This window comes from Simochromis diagramma, unplaced genomic scaffold (genome assembly GCF_900408965.1).
Source record: "Simochromis diagramma unplaced genomic scaffold, fSimDia1.1 OVJJ01000680.1, whole genome shotgun sequence".
NCBI classification, from domain to species: domain Eukaryota; kingdom Metazoa; phylum Chordata; class Actinopteri; order Cichliformes; family Cichlidae; genus Simochromis; species Simochromis diagramma.
In genome coordinates, this window is record NW_024387470.1 from 1,325,668 (window position 1) to 1,345,273 (window position 19,606).

At 42.2% G+C, this 19,606-nt stretch overlaps 1 protein-coding gene across 5 annotated transcripts in view; it reads right to left on the reverse strand.

Moving 5' to 3' along the window:
* The window catches only part of LOC120723519 (beta-1,3-galactosyltransferase 1-like), a 208,572-nt gene extending 190,159 nt beyond the window's left edge, over positions 1–18,413 (reverse strand). For all 5 annotated transcript variants that reach the window (XM_040015006.1, XM_040015004.1, XM_040015002.1 and 2 more), the window contains exon 1: positions 18,061–18,413. The gene's annotated coding sequence lies outside the window, so the exon portion shown is untranslated. The remainder of the gene's footprint in view (positions 1–18,060) is intronic.
* Between the last annotated feature and the right edge of the window lie 1,193 nt (positions 18,414–19,606).

The following is a 19,606-nucleotide window of genomic DNA, read 5'->3' on the forward strand; positions in this document are numbered from 1 at the left end:
ATAACACTTAAAACTCATTTTAAATAATGTGGAAAACGTAATTGGAGAAACATAATTTTTATGAGTAAGCAACTTAAAAACATGTTTTTAAGTGGTAATTAAAATCACCTTTGATTATGGAGGAAAAGTTAAGTCCCCTAACTCTAGTTTGTTGGTTTAATATAATTTCAACATAAGTTATCGTAACTCAAAAAGATTAATGGAAACTGTTGTGTTAATTTTTTTTTGTTGAGCTTAAACAATAGTTTGTAGAGTGTGGACAGGTCACAAATCTGTTGCATAGACAACAATTCACACTAGTATTCAATTTAGAATCACTAATTAACCTAACCTCCACTAACGGCATGTCTTTAGACTATGAGACAGCCAGAGAACCCATGCAGACATGTGAAGAACATCCAAACTCCACACAGAAAGGACCCAGCCAGATAGTGGGCCCAGGGCCTTCTTGCTATGAGGCAACAGTGCTGCCCACCATGCTATAAAATTAGTTTTTACATTTGTGTAGCTATGTAACTTGCATTGGTCTAACCCTTCATGTCAGTTTGAAATCAAGACAGCTTCCTGGTAGCTGATAAAACCTCAGCCACCTCCCTCCATGTTAGCAGATGGAACAGGAGAAAAACTGGAGAAAAAAAATTACAGTAAATTATTCTGAAATTAGATTTCTGACAAACTAAAGTCATATTTGAAAACTTACAATGCAACTCTTCTCCCAGTGTCTGATTGCTTTTGGTTTAACAAGTCGTGTTTGCATTAACCCTTTAAGACCTACCATAGAACCAAGTCTGCCAGAGCTTATATTATATTTTTACATGTTGTAGTGCCATTTTTGGAAGCATTTCAAGTTGCTATACATCAATACAATCATTATAGCCCAAATTTAATAATATGTATGCATTAAGTGCATGGTAATTACATAAATTGAAAAAAAATGCAATAAACTACATAAAAATTGAAAATAGTTTTTTTTTTTAACATATATTTCTAGTTAGAGAAATTTAAGAGGTTTATCCCTCAAAACTATAAATACAAAAAAGTTGCACAAAATAGTTTCCCACCACAGGAAATTTATTTTGAGTGTCTTCATAGTTTTATTTTTGAAATACACCAATTTTTATATACTGCAGGAAAAACGAAAATAAATAACAAAATGCAAATTTGCAAAACAGCATGTGCATCAAAATAAACTATTTCCAGCAGTGCAATTTGAGTTCTAAGCATTCCAGAAACTATTCAGAAAGTCTTAACGTCAAACATAACTTTTAAAAACACCAGTTTAGGCTGATGAGGCCCTGAAGGTTAAAAAAACTACATTTTCCGCGAAAATTATGTCACTTCCGGATTTGGGCAGGTAATGGCGGACATGCGATAGTTTGCGCTGACGACCTATTCCAACATAGGAAGTGTTACAAACAGCTGATCTGATCGGCAAAGCGTGTTTCTGGAATATTATGTTTTTGTTGCTGCAAGTGGTTTTTATGCAATTTTTGCAAAGCTTTATGTGGAAGGAAACTGTGACCTAGGACAAGCTGATGACATAAGATGTAAGTACAACTCCTCTGGTTTCACATGCAAAAAAAATTATTGCGCTAGCTTACATGGTTGCAGTTCTACCGGGATTTAAAAATAGTTACGCAAAACGTAGCGTGCCCGCTCCGACCGGCTTTGAAGGGTTAAACCAAATGCATTCAGCTTTTTCAACCCTCTCAAGTCCGGGAGTTCCCTCCTTTGAGTGAATGCTAGTCTGACGTTCACTGTTTCTAACACTCCCTCTTTGCCTTCCTTTTCCATGCAGTTTCCACACTTACCTCATTTGCTCCATTGTCCAATACTGTTCTTTGTGCAAATAAGACTATTTCAAAATTTTTCCCTTTCAGGGATTACAGGAAACTGCACAGTGTGAAGCTCTAAATTAAGCACACTATGGGAAAAAATGTCCAGAACAATCAAGGATGCAGCCAGCTATGTGAAGTTCCAAGGAGGGGTGGGCAATATATCAAATACACACAATGCATCGCGGGATTTTCCACGTACGATGGTTAAAGTGGCTTTATCATAACCATCAAGACACAAGCACACATGCATGTATTTTTCTCCCACATGCTGCAAATGCATCATTTTCCAACCAGAAAATCTTCTACCCGGTACACTGCACTGAGCTTGCATGTTTATACTACCAGATAGAGAATATACTCGCTGTTATTTGGATTTCACAAGGAGGATGCAGAACAAATTGCAGAAATTTGCAAAACATGCCGTAAAACTATTGCTGCTAAAGGTAGAAGTACCACGAATTTATTCTATGGCAAAACGAAGAATGTTTTGAACCCCGCATGCCAACATTCCCTGATACATCAAAGAAAAGGTCAAATAAACCAGGTGTGATACCTGTGACTCTTCTACGTCAGTCTTTTTTATAGTCGCTGCCTAGACTTTTGTTTCTGTAATTTGAGGGCATCACATTTGTACTTTACAATTTCATATGTTAGAAGCAATGTTCCCTCTAAGTTGCGCGTGTGCGCAATTGCGCACTGCTGGCACGGTCTCTGCGCACAGAAAATCTGCGCTGCGCACAAAAAAAAAATCTAACCTGAATTGAAATTAAAATTAATACTTTAACAATTCTGTTTTGCAGTGTTAGTCAGTAAGTGACTTGCTGCTCCAGTATGGGATTAGAACGATGCCACCTTATCCCATAGTCCAACCAATAATGCGATTCACATTCGTATATAGGCAGCTAATTAACGTCGTTGACAGGCTATGACAGCGTCCTTGACACTGGTGTTTTAGCTAGCAAAGCGGCATGGCTAATAGTTTAATAGTTGAATTATTTATATAGCACATTTAATTACAACAGGAGCGTTGACCAAAGTGCTGTACAAGAATACAACATACATAATAAAACAACTTAGAGTATTAAAAGCAAACACCAAATATGAATTAACAAATAACTCTCATGCTGTATTAAAAGCCAGTAAATAAAAATGCGTTTTAAGATAAGATTTAAAAAGATTGACAGTATAAGCCTGTCTGATGTATAGGGGTAAATTATTCCACAGCTTAGGCGCTACGACTGCAAATGCTCGATCACCTCCATGATCAAGATGGCGCCGAGTATGGCAGCCTCGTCGCGAGCTCCCCCAAGCAACAGCTTTTTTCTGTGTTTAATTTTACTTTTCCTTCATTTTTTCGCGAGTAGCACATGTCTCCTTGTGTACGACCGACAAACCTTACTGGACATAAAAGACGGTCTTTCTTATAACTTTCCGGAGTTCAAGTTTTGCAACACGGACGCTCCATTTGCAGACCCCCCATTCATCTCACCTGAGACGCCTTTGTTCTCTGGCCCTGGAGGCCGCAAACGCCGACGCAGAGGGAGAAGATCTGGCGTTCTGGTTCGACTGAGACGGCGCACTAACAGACCACCGTTACCCAGTTTATTACTGGCTAATGTGCAGTCTCTGGAGAACAAGCTGTGCGAGCTTCGGGCACGGATCTCATTCCAGCGAGAGATGCGAGACTGCTGCGTGATCTGCCTCACAGAAACCTGGCTATCGGACAAGGTACCGGACTCCGCAATACAACTACCGGGGTTCTCCGTGCATCGCGCGGACAGGTCACAGGATCTTACTGGGAAAAGCAGAGGCGGTGGTGTGTGTTTCATGATCAACAACAGCTGGTGTGATTATGCGAACGTGCACCCGGTCAAATCCTTCTGCTCACCGGACCTGGAGTACCTGATGATTAAGTGCCGGCCATTCTGGCTACCGAGGGAATTTACAGCAGTGATTATTACGGCTGTTTACATTCCCCCACAAGCCGACACTGACCGAGCACTCAGGGAACTGTACAGCGCGATCAGCAGCGAGGAAACCGCACACCCAGAGGCAGCGTTTATCACGACCGGGGACTTTAATAAGGGAAACCTGAAGAAAGTCTCACCCAAACTCCACCAACACATCCATTTTAACACGCGTGGAGACCGGCTACTCGACCACTGCTACACCTCTTTTCGGGATGCGTACAAAGCCCTCCCCCGCGCCCCATTTGGCCAATCAGATCACCGCTCCATCCTGCTCCTGCCCGCCTACAGGCAGAAGCTGAAACAGGAAACTCCAACCCGGAGGGCGGTGCACTGTTGGACGGACCAATCGGAGTCTGCGCTGCGGGACTGTTTTGATCACGCGGACTGGGAAATGTTTCATGTGGCTGCTAGGGACATTGACGAGTACACAGACTCAGTCTGCGGATTTATCAGGAAATGCGTGGAAGATGTCGTCCCATCCAGAACAGTTAAATCCTTCCCAAATCAAAAACCCTGGATTAACGGAGATGTTCGCACGGCACGGAGCACCGCCTTTGCCTCCGCGAACACATCGGACTACAAACACGCACATTACCAACTCCGGAAGACGATCAAAGCAGCCAAACGTGAGTACAGGGACAGGGTGGAGCAACAGTTTGACAACCCTCGGAGTATGTGGCAGGGACTAAACACGATCACAGACTTTAGAGGGAAAACCAGCACACCGCAGACCACGGCATCTCTGTGTGAGGATCTAAACGTATTCTACGCTAGATTCGACACAGCAAACACCATGAGACCGGACAGTGTGCGCACCGCGGATGACGTCAGTGCGCACACTGTGTCTGAGGAGGATGTGCGGAAGTGCTTCAGGAAGGTGAACGCACGCAAAGCTACTGGTCCGGACGGGATTCCCGGCCGCGTCCTCAAGTCATGCGCGGCTCAGCTGGCTGGAGTGTTCACGCACATCTTCAACCTTTCCCTCTCTCTGTCTGTAGTCCCAGCCTGCTTCAAAATGGCCACCATCGTCCCTGTACCCAAATCCTCCACCATCTCCTCATTGAACGACTGGCGACCTGTAGCCCTGACCCCCATCGTAAGCAAATGCTTCGAGAAGCTGGTCAGGGACTTCATCTGCTCTGCACTACCCGACTCACTGGACCCTCTACAGTTCGCATACCGCCACAACAGGTCCACTGATGATGCCATAGCCCTGACACTACACACTGCCCTGTCACACCTGGAGAAGAGAGATACGTATGTGAGAATGCTGTTTGTAGATTACAGCTCAGCATTCAATACCATCGTTCCCTCGAAGCTGGACAGGAAACTGCAGGATCTAGGACTGAGCAGCTCCCTCTGCAGCTGGATCCTTAGCTTCCTGTCTGACAGACGCCAAGTGGTCAGACTGGGCAGCATCACCTCATCCCCCATCACACTGAACACTGGTGCTCCACAGGGGTGTGTACTGAGCCCTCTCCTATACTCACTCTACACCTACGACTGCACAGCCACTAACAACTCCAACATCATTGTGAAGTTTGCGGACGACACTACAGTGGTGGGTCTTATCACCAATGGTGATGAGACGGCTTATAGGGAGGAGGTCAGCGCCCTGACCCACTGGTGTCAAGACAACCATCTCACCCTCAATGTCGCAAAGACAAAGGAATTGATAGTGGACTTCCGGAGGTGCAGAGAAGTACACACCCCCATCACCATCAACGGCGCTGCTGTGGAGAGAGTGAGCAGCTTCCGGTTCCTTGGTGTACATCTGGCTGAGGATCTTACATGGTCAGTACACACAAACAAAACAGTGAAGAAGGCGCAGCAGCGCCTCTTCTTTCTCAGGATACTGAAAAGATTCGGCATGAGCCCCCGCATCCTCAGGACCTTCTATCACTGTGCCATTGAGAGCATCCTCACTGGATGCATCACCACCTGGTATGGCAACAGCACCGCCTACAACTGCAAAGCTCTCCAGCGAGTAGTGCAGTGCTCTGAACGGATAATTGGAGGTGAGCTTCCCTCCCTCCAAGACATCTACAGGAAGCGGTGCCTGAGGAAAGCGGGGAGGATCATCAAGGACTCCAGTCACCCCAGTCATAAACTGTTCAGACTACTTCCATCAGGAAGGAGGTTCTGCAGCATCCGGTCCCGTACCAGCAGACTGAGAGACAGCTTCTTTCACCAGGCCATCAGACTGCTGAACACGTCATAGACACCTCAGCTTCACTACTGGAACTTTAACATTATGCACTCCATACTGTACAGTAATGCCACTGTTTTGCACATGTCTCAACTCTGTATATTTTTATATATTTTATTTATTGTTTACCCTACTGTGTATTCCTGCCAATGAGGAAATATTCCTGCAGTCAGTGTTTAGAAACATGGTTAGTGATTCTTCAGTTACTGGTACGTTCAAAACAATCCATCCTTTCTGAAACTTAGGAGAGGGTGCATGGACCAAAGCAAATCAGAATGGTTGAAAATAAAGAAAATACATGGTTTTCAGTGGCTAAGTCAGAGTCCAGACCTTAACCATGAGAGAAGACCACTGAGATGCTGTGGCATGACTTAAGAAGAGCTGTGTAATTAAAGCATGTCATAAATATTAATGAACTGAAAATATGTAGGAGGAATCATCTAAAATTCTTTCTTTCCAATGTGCAAGACTCATTAGCATCCACAGGAAATCTCTGATGGAGTTGCTACTGTTAAGCTGAACTGAAAATTGAACAGGCTATCAAAACCCAACCCTACAGATGATTGTCCGAAATAATACTCACAGCATCATTTAAGCAAGGGCAGCCTCACCATGAATGTAGTTCAAGGTATATCTTCCCAGTATTTATTTGTTGGCTTACTTTCCAAACTGTTCTAACTTTTCAGGGGGTGATTCACTCATGTTACAATTATCAATATTGAGAGTTGAAAGAAAACTCCTCAACTGAGAATATTAAGTGAATCCCACAAGCAGCCAGAGGTGGATATTGACTACACTTAAACATCCAAAAGGATGTTCCACCAAAATAAAGCAAAGCATAGTGTTAAGATTGCATAAAAGCTTTACCTATACGATCTAAAGAGAAAAACTTGATCAGAATGAAAGCACCAGTGGCAAATCATAACACTGTGTACACAGTAACCTGCTGCACCCTCTACCACGAGTGATCTCAATGAACCTCTCAGTTATTTTACAGGAAGCACCTGTTCAGTCCAGAAGGTCAGCTCAGAAACGTTATCATACGTATATCTGTCTGTCCCATGTAAATATATTTATCTTCCAACAACTGAGAACGAAGGCTGTTAACAAGACCAACTGGGATGAGATGAGAATAAGATTGCTCCACATTTTATCTGCCTACTCCCAAAATCAATTTGGGAGACATTATTTTGAGAAGCAAATGTCAAATTTACATACTGGGCTCAGAGGATAAAGACATTTAAACACGCAAGTGCATCAAATATACCTAAAATAATTGGTGCTATGTTTAGTTTGGCAAGGACTGACAATATTCTGGATGGTGCTTGTGCACATGCAATAGTGCATATTCTATAATTAGGTCTAGATGTCAAATGTACAACTATTCAAATGGGTTAGTCGGGTCCACTGAGGAATATGTGCTCATTGAGAGCAGATGCTGATTGAAATCAAGCGTGCACACAGGGAGATATTAATATCACCTAAAGGATTATGCCAAAAAGCAGTACAACATATTACACACAGTGCCTCAGAAAGTAAAATTAAATAATTTCCTATGTGGTGTCTGAGGGCCAAGCTGAACTCTCTGTATTTAATTAATTGAGCTGAGAGAACTATAAACAGCAAGCCTTTGACTCTTCATCCCATTTCCCCCTAAAGCTTGCTGGATATAAATATCAGTATGGAACCATGCTGGGCTTTCACAAAGAGGATTAGAGTGAGGAAAGAGGAATCAGACAAAACTTGCTTTACTTTATTTAGTGACACCAGCATTTGTATTTGAATCTGGAAGCCATAGCAGGCATACAAGTCCAACATGCCTTCCATTTCCAATGTGGGAAACAGCTTTGTTTTTGACGCATGAATTTTGAAATGGATGATTTCTGAAATTCTTTCACAAGGTTTTTCCAAATATTCTCAACATAATGGACTACAGAAATTTTAAATTTAGACCCTCAAATTTAGTTTGACAAGGAATTTGCATGGCAGCAGAATACAGAAAGATGCCCTAACCCAAACAAACCTTTGCTTTCCTACTGCACTGGAGGTTAAACAATCTTTGGAGTTGGACCAAGAGAGGTTTATCCATCTGCTATTTGACCACTCTGATGAAAATCCAATCATCTACTTGACCAAAGGGGAACCAAGAGACATCAGAAGTCACAGTAGCCAGCTTGGCAAACCAGCAAAAGTCCCATCATCAGAACCTAATTTAAAAAAACCGGGGCTAGGAGACTTAGATCTCCACTCTTCCAACACTAAGCGTGGTGGCAGGGGAGGGGCTCAGAAGGCTTTTGCAGCAGACTCACATGTGGAAATGGGAAGGCAGAAACAGCCAACATGCAGCCAGAGCTGACAGACTGAGATAAGAGGGTGCTGGGAAACACAGCTCTGATTTGTGATACCATAACTGGTAGAAATGTGAGCTGACCCTCAAAGGTGTGAGCAAAGAAACAAAACAAAAAAAAAAAGCACTGTGATTCATACAAACTCACTTTAATTCAACAATGTAATCACAAAGTTGTTCTATTAGACTGCAGAGGATTGCTGCAAAGGACATTAGACATTGCCAGGCTTTCTTTGTGTTCGCTGGTGTGATAAAACCTAAAACCCCAGTCACATATAAGTCTTTCTTAATCCGGTATCTCTGCTTCAGCCTCTATATGCGTTCACATAAAGGAGTCATCTGACAAATCGTTACTTCTTTAACAAAAACTAAGCAAGCGTGCAGAAGCAAGGTGTGAAACATTAACTGTTGCTGTTTCCATAGGAATTAAGATGGCAAGTAGCACTCGGGTCCCGCTAAACTGATTATAAGCACATGTGTGCACCTCTACATAACCAGATATTAGAGGTGCACACATGTGCACCAACAGGCCTGGAGCATTCAGGTGTGTGCTACCACATTTCCAAGGAGTAAGTAATCTCAGACGAGCAAAACCCAGAAGCCACATCTCAGGCTACGTCCACACGTACACGGGTATTTTTGAAAACGGAGATTTTCCATTTTCGTTTAAAAAAATAATCCCGTCCACACGTAAATGCAGAAATGAAGGAAAACACTGCTAGGAACATGCCAAAGCAACAGGTGGCGCTATATTCCTAACCGTGTAGAAATGTTGGCCAATCAGAAGTCTAGAAGCCTCGGTGGGAAATAGTAAACAAGGATGGGGCATAGAAGCAGAACCCAGTCGTATGTGTGGAGTGACAGTAACTGTGTGTGTATATGTAAGCATTTAAACACTGCAGAGGGTACAATTAACAGTAACAGTATTGTAGAAATTCATTTCACCGAAACAATAATGTGGCGCACAGTGTGACGTCAAAAAAGGCGCACACTTTTGACGCTGCGTTTTCTGTGTTTTCTCCTCTTTTCTTGTCCACACGTAAATGCAAAAACGGAGTTTTAGAAAATATCCACCCTGGCCGGAGTTTTTAAAAATCTCCGTTTTCAGTGACCGTTTACGTGTGGACGAAAGGTGCAAACGCATAGAAAAATCTGCGTTTTCAAAAATACCCGGGTACGTGTGGACGTAGCCTCAGACTCTACAGGCCAGTTAGCATGTTAAATGTTAGCATTTATGAGAGTATAATTAGAAAAAAGACTGAACAAGTATGGCTTTTTTTTTCTATAATTAAAACACGGCAGGAGGTTTGCAAAATTGCAACTGAACAAAGGACACAACGTCTGGAACAATGCCCTTTGGAAAGACAAGACCGAAGTGGAGTTGCTTGGCCATAATGCAAAGCACCACATCTGGCGAAAATCAAAAACAACATATCAGTACAAACACCTACCAACTGTCAAGTTACAGTCCTTGGGGACTCATAATGTGGGCCACAGAACCTTGACCTCACTGAGTCACCAATAAACTCCTGTATATACAAAAATACCCTAAAATCAAATGCGAGGACTGAAAGCTGTAACACAATGTAACAAAATAATGATCCTAAACACATCAGCAAATCTACAACAAAATGACTGAAAAAGAAAAGAACCAAAGTGTTGCAATGGCCCAATCAAAGCCATCAACCCAAAATTCCTCTACTGATGACCTCTGACCTTGTCAGAAAATGATTACTGTTGCTAAATGTGGTTCTACAAGATATTATAGCTGCCAGGGAAAGATTCAGCATAAGCATGGTGCTAGAACACACCCCAATGGCTTTAGAGATGACTAACCTATCTTAACTGCACCAGCAGTGAAAATGTGACATTGTTTCAGCTCAGGCTTTTCATTTTTTGTTGGTTTGTTGTCTGCAAGAAAACAATAGGAGGCATCTGCCAACTGAGCATTTGAGATATTAACAGCTTACTGTGTTGTCATTCATCATTTTTGTAAACAAAACGAGAAAAACACAGATGACAACACGTTATTTAGTTTCAATGTCGCTGTGCCATTATTATAGTATCACTACAGCATGCATGTTTTTGTGTCAGATCCTGTAAAAACAATCAGACACACTGACAAATAACCAGGCCATTTATTGTTCTATTCGTGTGCCAAGTTGCTGAAAGGACTTGTGTTTGAAACAAAAAAAAAAAACCCCAGTGTAACCACAGTTTTGGGCTACTGGATTCAAATCTATCTGCACCTGCAGGGTCATATGCAGAACTGTGTGACGTGTGGCTAAGCTCTAGCCAACAAGATTATCAAATGATCCAATAAACTTTGGATGATAGTCACAGACATGATCACAAAGTGCTAAGCTCGATGGAAAACAGAGTCGCCTGTGCCGCTTCCCAAAGCCTGCTCCACCGAGAGGCACAGAGAGAGCAGTGCTGAAAGAGCGAGGGCAAGATGGGGAGCGTAGAAACTGCATAGGTCACAGCGCATCAGTGAGAAAAACAGTGAACACCCTCGGAGAAAGAAAAGAATCAGAGAAAACTCGTACTGCTGTAGCAGCGCAAAATTCAGGGCTTATAAAAGATGACAGCCTTGTAAGTTACAGCCTCCTCCTATCAGTAATTACAGTGTAGCCAGACAGTCATAAAATCTAATGCATTGTAAATTATGAGTTGTTACACAGAAACCATTAATTCTGCATGAGAACAGGCAACTGGGCAGTGCTCTCTCCATTGCTTTGCCTCCTCGTGCTGCGATTAAACTGACAATTAATTACTGAGAGAGAAGGCCAAGCGAACAACAACAATCCGATACGTCACTGATCCCCTAAGGGAAATGCTCTTTGCTGTTTGCCCTGCTCCAAGAAGAGGTCAAAGGCAACAGCTCCAATGGCCTGCAGAGAGATGCTTCGACACAGCAGCAATTACAGGGGTTGGATGCAGTGGAATTCTGTACAAAATAGTTAAAGAATTTAATCAAGCAAGTAGAGTTAGGGCCCAACAATTTAGGAAAAAACAGCCAACTGATTCTTCAACATAAATAAATGTTTACTTCACCTCTAAAATAAATCAGACCACAGAGAATAATACTGCCGGTTGTGTCCTCACAGAGTTGAGACGAGTCAAAGAAGCATCATCTTTTAGGCAAATACTACATTATTAGCAGAATTAGAATCACTCAAATAATGATAAAAACTCTTTGGCCAGTCAGTGACCATGTTTTGGGCTTCCTCTGATTTTGCTGACAGCTCTGCTCAAAGATACCCTGAAAAGTGTCTTATCTCTAGAAGCACAATGAAGCATTATTTGTTTGTGGGATCCTATGATGTTTGTATTATGCACATGCACAGAAGACAGCAACTAGCCCCTCAGCTGTGGCTGCTGCAGGCTTTTATAAAAAAGGAAAACTATATATATAAAAAATGCAGATCTTCTCACTGTTTGGTAGGAGGGGCTAAAATGGCTCTTTTTCATGTTGAAGGTTGCCAAACCCTGGGTTAGGCGATCTCGGAGACATAATAGAGAGCTTCCTCCGAAGGGTGGCTGGGTTCTCTCTTAGAGATAAGGTGAGAAGTTCAGCCATCCGGGACAGGCTCAGAGTAAAGCCCCTGCTCCTCCACATCAAAAGGAGCCAGTTGAGGTGTATCGGATAAGGATGCCTCCTGCCCGCCTCCTCTGTGAAGTGTTCTGGGCATGTCCCACCGGGAGGAGCCCCCAGGGCAGCCCGGGACATGCTGGAGAGATTATATCTCCTGGCTGGCCTGGGAATACCTTGGTGTTCCCCCCGACAAACTGGAGGAGGTAAAACTGGAAACAGACTTGAAAAGAAACAGTTCTGGTGAAGCACTGATGCCTCAAAACTAGAAGGTCTTAGTTTGGTTCTCTGTGGCGTTTTTTGTCCCCTGTGGCTGCATAGGTTTCCTCCTTCCTCCCAAAGGAAGCATAAAGTCCAGAGCATAAAGTGTTGTATAAATATGAGCAACAAAGGTAAATATGGCTTGTCGTATAAAGTGCTTTGAGTGGTCAATAAGATTAGACAAGCGCTAACAGATTTTGTCACCAGACATAACCTGTGTGGGGGCTGTGTGGGGGAGAGCTACCTCCTCTGTGAGCTCCACAGATTCTGGTCAGTCAATTGATCTGTACAAACTAGCAGATTAAAGCGTGTTGTGTGAGTTAACGTATAGCCTGAGATCAATAAAACTGATGTGTCTGTCAGATTTTAAGGTTAGGGTAGTGTGCTCTTTTGGGGAATAAACCACTAAAAAGACACCACCCACTCATTATTTCTCCAAGGATCAAAAATCATAGAGATGTGTTTCTTTGACAAAAGCCTCTTTAGCTAACATAAATCTAAGCACACCTCATTAACCAGGGACCAGGCTACAGTTTCCTTTTTGTTGTCATAGGGCTAATGTTAATTAGTTACAGTGTGTAAATGTACTCATCATTATAGCTGGTGAAATCAACTTGCAACAGCTTGTTTAAGGCACTTTTAACAATGTAGGCTGTAGGGCTGGGCGATATGGCCTAAAATCCATATCACAGTATAATTTGAAGCATGTGCGGTAACGATATATATCGCGATATATTCTTTTCTTCTGTATAACGTATGTTACACACTATAAGGCACACTTAACATCCTTTAATTTTCTCAAAAATTGACAGTGTGCCTTATATATGAATTCTGGTTGTGCTTACTGACCTCGAACCGATTTTATGCAGTGTACGGCGCGCAGAAATCTGTCAAAAAATGTTTTAGTACGACTTTGGTAAGCTATGAAGGCGCACCGCTTGATGGATTGGCGGAGCATTACGGCTGCCGTAGTCAGGAGCCTTGCGGAGTAATCCAAAACTGGGTCCAAAGCTCCATCTGCTTCAGGTCCCAAAGTCAAACGAACACTGCGGCATCACTGAGAGTTAAAAACTGTCTAAATTCTTTCATCTTTAATAAAATGATCAGCATTGCTGCTTTACCAGGTGTAACAATTAAGTTTAACATCCAGGCATCCATGAAAACAGAATCTATTAAATTTAAGGGAGTTAGAAGTTAGCAGGAAGTTAGCTCGCTAGCTTCCACCTAAACATGATACAGCATGTTCTGACTGAGAGATTTCTGAAAAAATTTAAACGTACAGCATTGCTATCACTTCCAACATAAATGAAGACAGAAAAATAAACAGCAGTGACGTTTGTAGGGTTACTGAAGTTGGACTAGCTGGTATATAATGATGTGCTACGTGATCGCTAGCAAAACAGCTACGTTAGCATAACAGTGAAGCTGAAGGATGAACGCTAACTTTTTCCCACTCGATAAAAGTTAACGTGAGGGTTTCTGGTGGTTAGGGACAAATGCAATTGCATGGCAGGATGCTGTAAAAGGACCAAACTTCATTTAGGAAAACAAATGAGATAATTCATCCACAATACGAGGTTAGTCATGCTGCAACAACATGGGATCCACCGAGTGCTCAACACAGACAGCATCGTCAGAAGGAAGAGTGCAGGGCAAGCTAGCAAGACAGAAGTTAAGCTCTCCTTGCAACATGGCAAATTGAACCTCCCCCACCCTCATTCAGATGTGGCGTTTGGAATTATTTTGGTTTTCATGTGACGTATGACCTTGAAGGTAAGCGCGTCATGGACTAAAGTAAAACAGTATGTTGGATGTGCCACGCAATGCTCAATTACATGGGTGGGAACTAGTGTGTTGGCGCAGTTAGCTCGTTAACGTGTTGGCCGTCTAGCCCCACGCACGGGGCGATCAGGGGTAGCTCGTTAACGGAGATTTGCCGTGTTGTGGCGTTAAGGTCATTTCAACGAGATTAACCTGAAAGCACTAGTGGGAACACAACGAATATGACTGCACATTTACGCCGACATCATCCTACTGCAAAGACAAGTGGAAGCAGACACAAACAACAAGCATGCATGCTACAAAGTTTACCCGAGTCATTTAGACAGCCGTTAGCACATGATTCTCCGTATGGGGACCTGATATGTTTAATATGCTGCTGAGAATATAGCCCAGAAGAAGCGGATAGTATAGCTTTTATTTTGGAAAGAGACATTTCTCTGTAATAAACTCTCTTTTCCAAAGATGAGTGATTCCTCAATCAGATACAGGGCTCGTAATATCGCTAGCCCGACGTCCTGGGGCTAGCGATTTTTCCAGTCGGGCTACCAACTGCCCTGCCCGTCGGGCTATCGTAGGAAGGAAAAATATATGTCAATGCTTTTGCATTCTTTCGGAAATGTAGCTGGGTAATTATGTCATTGGCATCGGTGAGCCACTGTCAATATGTGACATATTGAAATCGCGTTTGAATTTGCGCTTGTTTTTTGCTTTCACTTTGCAATCGCGCGAACTGTGTTTAGAGAGCGACAGCACTGATCTGTGAGTGATGATAATTTGCGCACCAATTCCTCTGACATCGTCTTATCAATCGTTAGCTTACTATGCAAACATGACAAGTGAAATCTCCCGCAGCAAGCTTAAACATGTGAGAGGTTGATCGCGCAGAGAATCGCTGAGCATTATGTGAGTGCGTGTGTAAAAGCAGCAGTATATATATTTCAGTTCTGCTGAGCCAAATAAGACAGGTCAGGGTGAAGAAGTGACAGCCAAAGAAAAGCTTACCACAAAATGGAAAAGCTATGACAAATCAGACTATAAGGCGAAAAGAAAGTGCAGCTTTATGGTTTCATGGACAAAAGAATTTCTGTGGCTGCGATATGATGAGCTATATAACCAGGGGTGCACATAAGTGGTCCGCAGGTGTGCATTCGCTGTCAAAATAAAAAACACGCACAAGGGTTAGGGTTAAATTTAAAAACTGTACTTTTGAGTTATAATATATATTTATAATTTTAATAAATGACAAATTTAAAAAGGCATGAACATTTTTTTTTGTATCGAAAAAATATCGAACCGTGACACCAAAGTATCGAACCGAACCGAACCGTGAATTTTGTGTATCGTTGCACCCCTACCCACTATGTATATTTAGCATTTTGCCACAGTTACTGTCACTTAAGAAGCACAGCAGCTGCCTGACTGCACAAGGAAAGAAGGCAAGGATGTAGCAATGTGCAGGGTTAACGTGCAAGTGTAAAAAAAGGGGTAGCCTTGAATATTTGAGCATCACCTAGCGACGGTAAAATCTGTTTTCCAGGAATTGGAAAATGTGGCTGGACCTGATGATGTCGATCACAGGCAAACATAGCTTTCTCAAAAAGTAGCCCAAGTATCCATGATTGCAGCCTTGACGCCCTCAACTGAAGCATCGGTGTGTGGATTCCTTCCTGCATGATGGTCGGATGGTGACTTGACGTTAAATCCCAATGATGAAGTGTTTCCAAACATAATAAGACATTGAAGCTGATGACATTAAAATGGGCTCATTTCAATGTAAAGGTCTTCGTAAAGTAGCAGTTGCCAAAGGAAAAAGAAAATCCAACTGACATTTGACAAACCACGCTGTACACTTTAAAGGAATATGTTCCCCAAGGGCACCAAAATGCCACTGCGTGCAGTAACAAACAGTAATCCACAAGCTGACAGAGTTCCCCTTAAATCGTGTGGACAAGGAAAGCGTAAGTGCATTGAAACTGTAAACGAGTTAATAAGCCCATTCTGTAATACACTTTTCTGTTGTGCTCTATACAAATGCTATTCATCAATGCCACGCGCAGTTTATCTCATCCAGGAGGGCCCATGCTGTTCCATAAATTCAGCTCCAATAATATCCAGAACTAAAATATGATGTAATTAAGAGGGCTTTTCTGCAGATTCATAAAAAACAGTCTTCATTTTCCTGCATTGCAAACAGCAAATGTTTCAAAAGATCGATTTTGTGCATTGCATTCGTCCAATAACTCAAACAGGCAGGATGCCTTTGCACATAAAACCCCCACATGAGGGTTAAATTAGTTAAAACAGGCCTATTAGATGCACACCCAGGGACTTGCTTCCTCTCACAGGATGCCAATAAGATGCAGTTTACAACGCAGCACATGTCAACAGCCTATTTGCAGATATAACGACTGAGTTTTGAAGAAGGACTGTTTGATAATGATTTAGCACAGACAGCTTTTGAAAAAGGACTCAAATTCATTAGTTTCATGGAGGAAGGTAAAAGGAGGAAAATCAGAGGGGCTCTTTCCAGCGCTGCACCAGTAATTTATTGATCCACAATCAATGTCATCATGACTTTTAGAAGGACTAGCAGCTGTGATCGCAGCACCTACAATTGTGGAAACAGTTTCTAAATCTCAACATCTGTCAGAGCTTTTGTGACAGAAAAATTGCTTCCATCAAGCTTGAGCTTAATCAAACAGAGGATTTAAACAGCATTAGAGCAGCAGAATGGAAATGAGTTCTTCTATACTTTACTTCATCAAACTAGACCTCCAAACCCACGTCCTGGTTCCCATTTTCAGATGTCATTTCCTAATTGAGATTAAACCACTGCATTTTGTGTCACAGGAGACAAATGGAGGACCGCGGGACATTTCTGAAATTAAATGGAACTTTCCTGTCATTCACACAATTCCAGTGTCTGGTCGCATGCCAGTACACAGGCTTAAATGAGAGAATCTGGCAGAGATGATCGTATTAACGACCCAGGCGGCAATGTAAAGGTTGTGCTCCCACAAAAGAGATGGTTACACTCCACCGCTTAAAAACAGTGTCAAGAAGTACTGATGTAAGCACTTCAAGGAGCATGGTACAATTCCAGAAAGAGGATCGGTCCTGTGGGAGGGAGATGCATTTGTGCGTGTGCGGTGTTTATATTTCAAAGAAACTGTCAAAGTAAATCTATAGGAATGGATTTTTGGGAGGCTTAGGCACACTGTTCACAGCAAGTATAGACACTGACCGAGAACTGTGTTATGACCCTTAGATTACAAGGTAAAATCCTATTCAGCAGCTTGCCACTGAGGGTTATATGGCTCACTTTCAGTTTTTGACTTCTTGGTGTAATGTAGCAGTATCTGACAGGGTGATAAAGGACAGCAAGGTGACACACATTCCTTTATGCTGTGCAACAGAGAGCAGACAGCTTTTCTGAGTTCATGTTAATTGACATGGATTAGAGGCCAGATAAATCCGTTATATCTGATATCAAGCTATGAAGTACAAAGCATTATGAAATGCACAATGCTCTCATCTACTTATCTGGATTTATTTTGCCTCTGCCCTTGCTCGCCTTTTTCTATGATTCTAATAAACGCAAATAAACTCGACACCTGTGAACCGGCTTCTTACTGAAATGATGCCACGCACTTAAAACCGCAGTTATTCCTGCGAACTACACAGTAGAAAGCAGCTCCGAGCACCGAGTCGTGCCATTTCAAAAGACGAAAATGTATCAAACTACATCTTCAGTAGCAAGTTTTAAATCTCAGTATTACCTTCGGCGCATGCATGCTGAAGAAAAGAAAGAAAAGAAATAAGAAATAGCCACAGCAGGAAACAACATTTACAACCACAACAAGGGTCAAACGGCGTAGTCATAAACAAAACTGCATGTGATCGACTTGGCAAGCCTTTAACTCAATGTCACTTCCAAACACAGCATCCCTGGGAGCTGGAAGCGAACGAATATGTTTAGTGGCAAGAAAAATTCCCCGACACATAAAACACCGAAGGAAAAAAAACACACATTTCCGACCCTTAATGAAAACACCCACCCGTGTTGTCGTCCGCGTCCCGTCCTTACAAGTTGTCCAGGAATCTTAGATCCGTCCGCTTCACACAGCCCTGATACCTCCTCTGCTCGGCGTCTCGAGCTGCACGCTGCGCTCATGGAGATGGAGGTGGGTTGGCGGGGGGCTGTCAGCGGAGAAGAGGAGACTGTCCAATCAGAGGCCGCCTTGATGAGGAGGGATGGCGGCCAATCTGCCCCGGCAGAGAGAGAGCGGGGTGATGCCGCTTTGTTTAACGGAGATTGACTTTCAAGCAACAGAGCGCGAGCGCCTGTGATGTGATGGCATCTGGACGAAAATAAGCATGCGTACTAGTTTTGCTGCCGGGGGGGAGGTTTTCCAGCTGCTTCCGTAAAGAACGCCTTTATTTAATTGAGACACCATTAATGACATGGATTAACCATTGAAGGGAAACAGAGTATGTATGCAGCCATCACCATTATGTTCCCATTAAATCATGAAACAGACCTACTGAAACACGAGTCAGTTCAAGTTGTCCATATTGTTTAATGGGCATTCCAGTCCATGCCTCATATTTTTTTAGACCCATGGTGGAAATGCTCTTTGCTCATGGCTAGAGCTGATCCATTTGATTGGCAGGTTCACCCGCAACAATATAATTACTAAATAATTAAGCATGTCAGCAGTTTTGCTGTTTTATTGTTTGTTTGTTTGTTTTTTAAGTGAAGTGGCTTCATTACAGTTTGCTTCCAAGGAGGCAGACTTTCTTGTCATTTTTAAAGTGGCCTTGAAATTAGCTGCTTTTTAAAAAAAAATAAAAAAAAATTGGTCTAGTCTTTGTATTTGACCATATTCAGAATAATTGTTTTAAGCCATTAAATCACTAACTAATAAATGATTCAAGCTTAACTCAAGGGATGAATGAGTTTTGCATCTAAACATAACAGATAACTTAGCATAGAAACAGTTTTAAATTGCATCTTTATACACTTTGTTACTAGCAGCCTGTTGGAAAAAAATATGTAATTTGTTCCAGTTTCTTCTGGTGAATTTGCAAATCATCCCAACAATAACAGTTATCACACAGAGAGTAAATAGTCACATTTTTTGCCCTGACTAAGTTATTCCCAATCATAAACTTGCTATTTCCCACCACTGTGTCCAGCTTATACTTCAACCAAGTTAAGATAAGTGAAAGACAAAAGAATAGGTGGCAGGCCTAAAAAAAAAAGATCTACAGCTGGTGATCATATCTGAAAGTCTTGCTCTAAAGAAATCCAACAAAGACTTTTTGCAGGACTGAGAGATGCATCTGGCCATTCAGTTAATCTGTTTACTCTTCACCAAAGCCTGAACAGAACTGGATGAGTATCTGTAAAGAAGTCATTCTTAATGAAGAGAAAACAAAAGAAAAGGCCAATGTATGCCAAATTAAACAAATGGATTGAAAATCTGAGCCAACAGGGTTTATGGAGTAATGCAATTTGAGATTTTTGGTAATATTATTTCTTTGCAAATTTTGCAAAAATATATCTGCAAAATTTTGATTCACCAAACAATAATATCTAAA